Source organism: Echinops telfairi, unplaced genomic scaffold (assembly GCF_000313985.2).
Source record: "Echinops telfairi isolate 266 unplaced genomic scaffold, ASM31398v2 ScPeMD7_23;HRSCAF=83, whole genome shotgun sequence".
Lineage (NCBI taxonomy): Eukaryota > Metazoa > Chordata > Mammalia > Afrosoricida > Tenrecidae > Echinops > Echinops telfairi.
In genome coordinates, this window is record NW_022103920.1 from 6122107 (window position 1) to 6131396 (window position 9290).

Sequence of the window (9290 nt, forward strand, 5' to 3'; positions counted from 1 at the left end):
GAAAGAAACAAGGGATGCTGTCAGCCATCCAAACAGATGAGTTTGAAAAATGTTTCCAAGAATGGAATCACAGATTTGACAAATATATTACCATATAAACTCGAGTTTAAGCTGACCCAAATATCCGCCAAGGCACCTAATTTTACCACAAAAACTGCATTAAAAATGTGCTGAAAAACTCAGCTTATACACCAGTCTATACAGTTAGTGTAATGGAGAGTACTTTAAAGGTGATAAGATTGTTTTGTTAAAAAAAATTAATTAAATACACAGCTTTGGATAAAAGAGGATTTAAAAATATATGGACTCTTTAGGTTATATGGTAGCTTTAATTTTCACTATTTTTAGGGATCACCATACTGGTTTCCAGAGTGGTAATACCATCTTACCTTCCCACCAACAGTGGATAAGGATTTCACTTTCCCACATCCTCTCCAACACTTATTCTCCCGCCCCACCCCCACCCCTTTTTTTATCCATGCTAGCATGGTGAAACAATACTATTGTAGTTTGAGCTGCATCTCCCTAAGGAGCCCTGGTGGTGCTGTCAGGTAAGGGAACCACAGGCCTATGGCTCAAACCTAGCGGCCACTCTTTGGGAGAAAGATGAGCCTGTCTGCTCCCATAAAGACTCACAGTCCTGGGGTCCCGAGATCAAGTCTCTCGGAGTTGGACTCGACTTGATGGCAGTGGGCTTGGTTTGGGGTCTTTTCATGGCCAAGACCTGTGAGCACCTTCTCCAGGTATTTGTCTGCTGCCTGACTGTCCTCTTTGGTGGAATGTCTGTTCATGTTCGTTGCCCATTGTTTAGCTGGGTTATTTATCTTCTTCTTGTAGAGTTATAGACACCTTATAGATATTTTGGATAGTAGATCCTTACTGAAGCTGCCTCTTACATATTCTAGCTTTTCCAAACCCTTACCAGATATATGACTTGAAAATATTTTCATTCTGTGGTCTAGGGCTTCTTTGTTGTTGTTTTCTTCACTTTCTTGGTAGTATCTTTTGACACATTTTAATGAAGTTCAGTTTACCTACTTTTTCCTTGTTTTGTGTTTCAGTGTTGCGTTGAAGAAACCACTGCTACACCAACGTTATGGACACCCACACTTAGGTCTCTTTCCACGAGCTTTACAGTTTTAACTCTTACCTTTAAGTCTTTACGACATTTTCAACTTAAGTTTTGTCTGCAGTACCAGGTGGCGTTTCAAACGACACATTCCTTCTCTTGCATGGAGATAACCAGTTGTGCTATCACCATTGGGTGAAAGACGATCTTCCTCTGTTGAGCGTGTCAACAATCGATGGAACAGGGTTTAAATGACAGCAGCAGCTCTAAAGGGTCATTGAGAAGCTTGCAAGGGTGCAAGAGGGGGAGCAGGGTGGGAGGGAGGGGCTATCTTAATGATGGTGGAAGAATTTGGAAAAGATCTTTGCACAACTTGAAGAATGGCACCGTGGTAGCTCCATAGACACAGAGCTTCCCTCGGGCTTTTAAAAGAAGCCAGTGTCCATAGGAGAACCTTTCCTTTCCCCGCTGTAACAGATAGAGCCAGGTCTTCAGATTTCCCCGCTCTAACAGAGAGGTCCAGCTTCATTACGGGGTGCACAGTCGTTAAACTCACACACACATTGGCTCGAACCAGCGAGAAGAGCAAGGAAGGAAACACACCAGGGAACGGGAGAGGGAGTCTGGACGGTGTGACAGATTGATGGCCAGGGAGCTTTCCACAAGGATGATATGAAAACTGAGAGGTAGGGAAAAAGAAAGCTGAAAGGTGAATGACAAAAAACATCAGCTAGGCAAAGGCCTGGGGGAAGTAGATGCTGGGCAGCAGGCAGAGCGAGGGCAAAGGCCCTCGTGTGAGAGAGCTTGGAGCCTGCAGGGAACGCAGGCGTGGCCAATGTGTCCGAGCACTGTCTTGCAAAGACAAGATGGAAGAGGAGGGCGGGCTGGCCCCTTTCCAGCTTTGAGGTTGGGCAGCTGGGGTTGCATCCGCAGTGCGTTCGGGTACAAGGCATCGGATGGTTTTAAGCAGGGCAGTGAGAGGAAACGACCGACATTTATTTAAGACCGTCCTCTGGTTCCCGGGTAGACTTGGGAGCTGAAGGCAACAAGAGTGGAAGTAGAGAGACTGTGAGGATGTTGTTGCCGAGTGTCAGAGGCGAAGGGCACCTGGATGAGATGGAGGAGAAGCAGAAAGACCCAGCATGCGTTTGGGGGAACAAGGTGAAGGTAGAGGCGATAGCTGGGCGTGCTGCAGCAGCCAGAGGGATCCGTTTATAACTTAGCTAACCAGGTGGGTGGCTGCTTGCTCCCTTAGCTCCCTGTATTTGCTGAGATGTGTAAAAACAGGAACAGAACCAGTTTGGGGGGTTGGATGAGCTCAGGGGAATTTACGGCTAGGACAGGCCTAGACCTTGACCTCCGGGAGAGTAGTCATCACAGGGGTAATTAGGTTGAAGCTGCTCAGCACTGTCTCAGGTGGTGATGTGACTTGTGCAAGGAGCAGGTAAACCGAAGGTAAATTCAAGGATGGAAGAGAGGCTTCCAGGGGAGGGGAGGGGCTGCGGGATAAAGATGAGGTGTGGCATGTGGAGATGTGCGTGTGCGCATGTGTGTGTGTGTGTGTGTGTGTGTGTGTGTAGAAAGGATTGGGCACTTTTACCGAGTGAGCGTGTATGTGTGTGTGTGTAGAAAGGATTGGGCACTTTTACCGAATGAGCTCTCAGGAAGAACATGCATATTTTCTCATGGGAAAAGATACTGAATTGGTACATGATTAAGTTTTCTGGCCAATGGAACTAATATGTAGACCCTGGACAACGTACTTTTATATCCAGTGTTGTTAGAAGAATTAATAAGAATCTATACAGATGGAATAGGTTAAAGACTACAGAATATCAGTAATAAAATGGACACTGTTAATGTCCATAGCATGACTAGCAGTAAGAAGATAATATTAATATTAGTAATAAAGTGACAATTCTATTACAATGAAAAATAGATAGCATAAAAGGATTCAATAAGAAGGTACACAAAAAATACATCAGATTGCTTTTATTGCCCAGTGTAAATCGCTGTTATGTTACAAATATATTGATATTATACTAATATTTGGTGGTGGTCGGTGGCGGCAAGTGAGGGTCAGCTCACTGAAGGACCCCAGGTACAGCAGAGGTTGGTCCTACATCATCCTCACGTGTGGTGTGTGCGCCCCTGTGGCAGCCAGTGTCAATCCATCTCATAGAGGGTCTAGGTATAAAGTAATATGAAACTGAGCTCATTTGTGACGAGAGAGGCTGTGGTAAACTTATATTTATTCACTACTCTTACCCCCATTATTTTGGCTCTTTGCCATATAATTGCTTGTTCTGTTTATTCTACGGCTTTAAATTTTGCTTCCCGGTTTCTATACGATACAGATCCTTATTGATAAGTAAGTGATGTTGCTGGGCGCTGCCCAGTCCGTTTTGGACGCACAGCGACTCTATGCACAACTGAAGGAAGCCCGGCCGGTCCAGCGCCATCCTCACAGCGGTCCTTAAGCTTGACCTTTTGTTGCACGAGCCGTCTCCTTGACTGCCTTCTGCCTTTCTCGTTCTCACTGTCCCTCCAAGCAGAATGTCCTTTCCCAGGGACGGGTGTCTCCTGATAATGTGTCCAAAGTAGTTGCGGCAAAATCTCGCATTACTATCTAAACAAGTCACAGCAATTATCAGTGAGTGACCACACTCAAAGGTCAGAGTTCACAGAAAGTGCCGGTGCTGGTAGAAGGTAAATTTAATGAATTTGAGGGCTCAGGTCCTCTCAGTTTCTTTCCTGAAAGATTGTGCCTCTTACAGTGTGTGTGCAAAATTTTGTCTTTTTCTTTTGGGTCTCTCAAAGGCTAGGAGCTGGCGTTATTACCAGGAACCAGGTGGATATGTGAAATGGAGGGATCATGTTCCTTAGTGATGCCTTCAATTCTAAAATCCCCAACATGACCCTTTTATGAATCGTCATACATCATACTTTTAATACTCCTAAATTAACAGAGAGATTTAAGAACCAACCCACCACCACACATGCATTGCCTGCCCGGGAACAACTCCTGGTTGGGACTGCTCCCTATTCTTGCCCTTGTGAGTCACCTTTGGGTCAAAATGTTTTCGACTTTCTTAGAAATGTTATCAATTTTGCTATTTCGTTTAGAAGAAAGGTGTTAACAAATGCAGTCTGCTTTGCTAATGACAGAAAATACCTGAACATACTGTGCTTTTGTATGTTCTTGGATGGTTGAATCCAGAGAGACAGTAACTGGGTTAAAGGTTCCTTGTGGACATAGCAGGGGATGTTGGGGGAAACGGGGAGCTAATTAATAATGACGAGTACAAGAATGAAGGAAAAGTTCTAAAACTGATTGTGATGGTGATTGTACAACTCTTCTTGCTTTGAACTGTATGCTATTTGGATTATGTCCTAATAAAACTGTTTATAAAATAAATAAAATGACAGGAAATACAAAAGAAACTACCTGGATATATAATATCCTTTGACAACAACACTCAAATACCACACAACACTTTGGGGCAAGACACTGGATACCTGAGGAACCCTTTTCCTTTGCAATACCAACTTGACTCTCCTTTCTCACCAAATAAATTGACCTTGGTGGTACTTTTTAAAAAGGTCTGAATTATATTTACTCTACTGCCACCAAGTCCATTCTGACTCGTAATGACCTTACATGGGGTTTCCAAGGCTGGACATTTTTATAGTAGCAGACAACCTCATCTTCCTCCTTCAGAGGGGCTGGTGGGTTTGAACTGCCAACCTTACCATTAGCAGTCCAATGCTAACCCAACAACCCCACCAGCTAGGACTCTGTCTATCACTATTATCCTCCTTATTTTCTCTCTATCATATCGTTGGCTGTTTTGTTTATTCTGTGGCTTTATTTTTTAAAGAGCTTCTTTGATATTTCGTATGTGGAAATACATTGTAAATTCCTCTTCATCATCAAAGGCAAAGATGTATGACGCCTTGTAACCACATCATTCTCTTAGTAAAATAATCATTAAAAAGTGCGTGTTCTTTGTGAAGACTAGCAAGCCCGAGTGATGCGGTCCTTATGCACTGGGCTGCCAATTGCCAGGTCAGCAGCTTGAAACCACCAGGTGCTCCATGGGAGACAGACGGGGCTTTGAGTTTCCACAAAGACTTAGTCTCTCTTGGAAGCCCATAGGGGCCGTTCTCCCCTGTCCTACAGGGTCAGTACGAGTCAGCATTGACTCCAGAGCAGTGAGTTTGGCTTTGGTGTAAAGACCAGTAATACCGATACACCCTTAAGAGTCTAATTAAGAAGTAAAGGTAACAAAGCATCACTCATCGGTCATTAGGTCCTCCTGTGGTAGCTTGCGTGTTGCTGTGATGCTGTACATTAGGCCACCTGTGTTCCAAATACCAGCAGGTGTCCTAGGGCCGATAGGTTTCAGGAGCGCTTCCAGGCTGTGAAGACGGAATCGGCAGTCCACTTCTGAAGGATTGGCCACTGAAACGTTCTGAACATCGGTGGGACATGGCCTGATGCAATACCAGAAGTGAACCCCTCAGGGTAGAAGACACTAAAAACATGGCTGGGGAAGAGCTACATCCTCAAGGTTGAGACAGCCTCCGTGGACGGAGCACAGCTTCCAAGATCTTAATTTGCTGATGGGCTGTGACTCAAATGAGTGGAAACAGCAGAAACTCCCATTGGTACTTGGAACGTGGGATGTATGTATGAAGAATGAATCTGGGAAAGTTGGAAGTTATCAAAAAGTCAGTGGCAGGCATAAAGATCGATGCCCCAGGCATGATGAGCGGAAATGGACTTGTAGTGGCCCTGTAGAATCGGGCAGTCCTCTGGTCCCTATGCTGGGAATGACCGATTCAAAAGGAAGGGTGTCGCAGTCATCATAAAAGAACATGTCAAGATCTGTCTGGAAGTCCGATGCTATCTGTGACAGGATATGACCTTGCGCCCACGAGGAAGTGCAGGTAATATGACCCGTACTCTGGTTTTACCCACCAGCCACTAAAGCCACTGATGAACCAGGTGGAGATGGCTTTTCACTTCTTCACCGTGAACTGCGTCACACGTGCCGTCACGGTGCACGGGTCTTCAATGGAGTCTGGAATTGGAAAGTGAGACCAAGAAGAAGGATCTGGAGCTGAGAAACAGCCCGGGACCACATGGTAGAACTGTGAAAGACCAATGACTTACTCACGACAGAGATCCTCCTCAACAGCACAAAGGAAGGCTACACTCATGAACCCGGCCAGACGGAAAACGCAGGAACCAAACTCACTACCTCTGTGGACGGAGATGTCTGAGCAGCTCAGGATTTATGTGGCTCCACCTTCGACACGCACGGAAGCAGCAGTGGAGCAGTCCGACGACGTGTGGCTGTGGTGGCGTGCGGTGGATTCCACCTCGACTCATCGTGACCCTGAGCACCGCAAAACGAAACACTGCCCAGACCCGAGCAAGTTTCACAATCGTTACGTTTGAGCCACTGTAGTAGCCACTGTGTCAACCCACCTCGTCGAGGGTCTCCCTCTTCTACGCAAGCACAGTCTCCCGCAGATAACTTTATTTAAAAGCTTACCTTCTGAGCACCCTGGTTTGCAGACAGCTCTGGATGACAGGAAACGCCCCAGATCCATCTGTAGAGTACCCACATCGATTAAGCCTCCATGGAATTCCAGAACTTTAACCAAGGATGTGGATGATCATGCCCTCTGGCAGAGTGGATCAAAAACTGGCTTAACTCCACCCTTCTCCAGCCAGCCCAGGGAGGGGCAGTCTTTCCTAGGGGCTTGCCCTGGATGGAGGTCACTGTACTGGGGACAAAAGGGGGTCATACAGTCATGAGACATGCCCTGTCAGTGGTGTCCCCATTGCCTTGGTCAGAAGGCCATGGACCAATCTTATAAGCCCTTCTGGGTCTGACAGAACGTACCTGTGTGTCTGATCCGTAATCGTGTCTGGCTTCTGCACTCTCACCTGTGCCTGTGATGTATGGATCTGTCACCAAGTGAGAGCTTATGACAGTTTTCTTTGTTCCCTGCCTTATTTCACCAGCATTCTGACTGTGAGTCCTTGGATTATGACCCCGTGCTTCTGGTCTCCCTCACCTGGAGGATGTGTCTGTATCTTTGTGTTGTCTTTGTCTCTGTTAAGACTTAGCCATTCTTTGCCTTAAATGATATTTGAGATTTAGGGTCTCCTTGGTACCCCAAAATACTTATGACAAGATCTGCCTCATCACCTTTTAAACATGTCACCATCTATGGACCTAGCCCCAGCCAGAGCACCAGCAATCCAGAACACACAATGAGAGGGCATTCACTCTTCTTGCGATAGTCAGTGTCCCTAGCTCCTTCACTTCCCAACACCCTGCACCTTGACTGTCTTCCCAGTCCACCACCTTTCTGAGTGGGAGAGTGAATGTCCCACATAAACTTGGGGAGGATACGTCTATATTGATGCCAGTGAGATTCCTTATGTGAACAGGGCCGACAGAGCCACCTACCAAGTCACACTTGTTCTGAATCGCAGGACTCACCCACTGCCATCGAGTTGATTCTGACTCAGAGAGCCTATAGGGCAGGGTAGAAGTGCCCCTGTGGGCTTCAGAGACTAACTCTATGAGAGTTGAAAGTCCCGGCTCTCTCCCATGGAGCAGCTGGTGGTTTCAAACTGTTGACCTTGTGGCTTGCACCCCAATGGGTAACCACTCTGCCACCAGGGCTCCTGTGCATCACAGGAGAGGTATGTTAGTCTACATGTAAATCAAATAATCATCACCCACTGCCCTTGGGTTGATTCCAATGCATAGCGACCTTGTAGGGCCCAGCAGAACTGCTCCATACAGACTGCCGCATCTGTCTTGCTCAGGGCAGCTGGTGGGTTCAGATCACTGACCTTGCAGTTAAGCAGCCGAGCTCTTAAAGTCTACGCCACCAAGGCTCCATTTATATATGCGGAAAGGCCTAAGTCATTAGGATATTTGGTCCCAACCCTGTTATGTTGCTCTAATATATAAATTGTGATGAACATATATCCCAGTAATCTAAAGTTGATCTATTTATAAAAGTGTTGAATTAGCTAGGCTTAACTGATAGACTGTGGAGTCGTTAAAATAAAAGCAACCAGAAGCAATGTATGGGTCACAGCAGGTGCTGAACTGAGGGGCTTCAGGGGGTGAGGGGCGGTGGGGAAAGACAGTGAAAGAAACAGTAAACAAAGAAGTAGAGCTAGAGACGACAGAAATGCAGATACTTCCTTCAGAGGGCACACCTAGTGTGCAAAATGCGGGAAGGCGAGGAGGTGTGTGCACCCACAGATGACTCACCTGTTGCCGAAACACTTCAGAGGCAGCTGAATTCAGACACAAAAAAAGACGATGGCTGGGATTGCCACAACCATCCGTGTCTGGTCTGCAATTGAGAATTCTAAATGGGACGCTCTGTGGGTCAGTAGAAAAGAGAGGCAGAAGGTGGGGCCACGGACCTTTGCAACAATAAATGGTGATGGTGATGCCAGCCAGGGAGAGATCGAATCCGGGATGAGCTTGCTGGAACACGTCCAGGCGGCATGTCTGTGGCACCTTCCGGTGCAAGCACCTCAGCTGGTAGTTGGAGGCTGAAGGTGGTGGCCAGGCGGAGATGTCTAGACGTAGACAGGTTTAGGCGTCCCCACACAGGTAACCACCACAGGCGGGGGAGGCTGTCACTGGACTGTGGTGGTTTGCATGTGGCTGTGATGCCACAAACTGTGTGGGGGGCTGGTGAGCGTGCATTTAAAAACCTGCAGAAAGATGAGTCCTCTGGGGTGGAAAACGGAATCAAGCTCACTGGCACCCAGTGGATGACAACACACAGGGCCCTATAGGACAGAGAACTGCCGCTGTGGGTTTCCCAGACTGCAACTCTGTTTTTGCTTGCTTGTTTGAAACGAACTTGTCCGTCACAAAAGAATCCAAGTCCAGTCTGTTTTACTTGCCCTCCTTGTATAGCTGCTCAGACCAACGGTCAGATCGGCGGGGGAAGGAGTCTGCAGGGATTTGAAGGCTGTGAACCTTGACTCTCTTTTTAAATTTAAATTTTGTTTACTGTTTATATATATATTTAAAGAGAAATATATTCCATGTCGTTGCACAGCCGTCTCATTAAATCAGTGACAGGGTCCCATGAAACCCCACTCCCCTGTGTGAGGCCGGGCTGACTAGAGAAACAAATCCAGTGACACTCCTATCTGTGT

At 46.6% G+C, this 9290-nt stretch overlaps 1 long non-coding RNA gene across 3 annotated transcripts; it reads right to left on the reverse strand.

The window, feature by feature from the left end:
• Nucleotides 1-3064: 3064 nt before the first annotated feature.
• On the reverse strand, nucleotides 3065-9071 carry LOC123521539. Of its 3 annotated transcripts, XR_006679962.1 has the most exons (4): nucleotides 8383-9071; nucleotides 6634-6868; nucleotides 6054-6496; nucleotides 3065-3256 (listed from the first exon to the last, which is right to left on the reverse strand). It is a non-coding gene; the product is annotated as an uncharacterized LOC123521539 (long non-coding RNA). The 3 variants fall into 3 exon arrangements; XR_006679961.1 differs by lacking the exon at nucleotides 8383-9071 and having other exon boundaries at nucleotides 6054-6474; nucleotides 6634-7587; XR_006679960.1 differs by lacking the exon at nucleotides 8383-9071 and having other exon boundaries at nucleotides 6634-7587.
• Nucleotides 9072-9290: the final 219 nt, after the last annotated feature.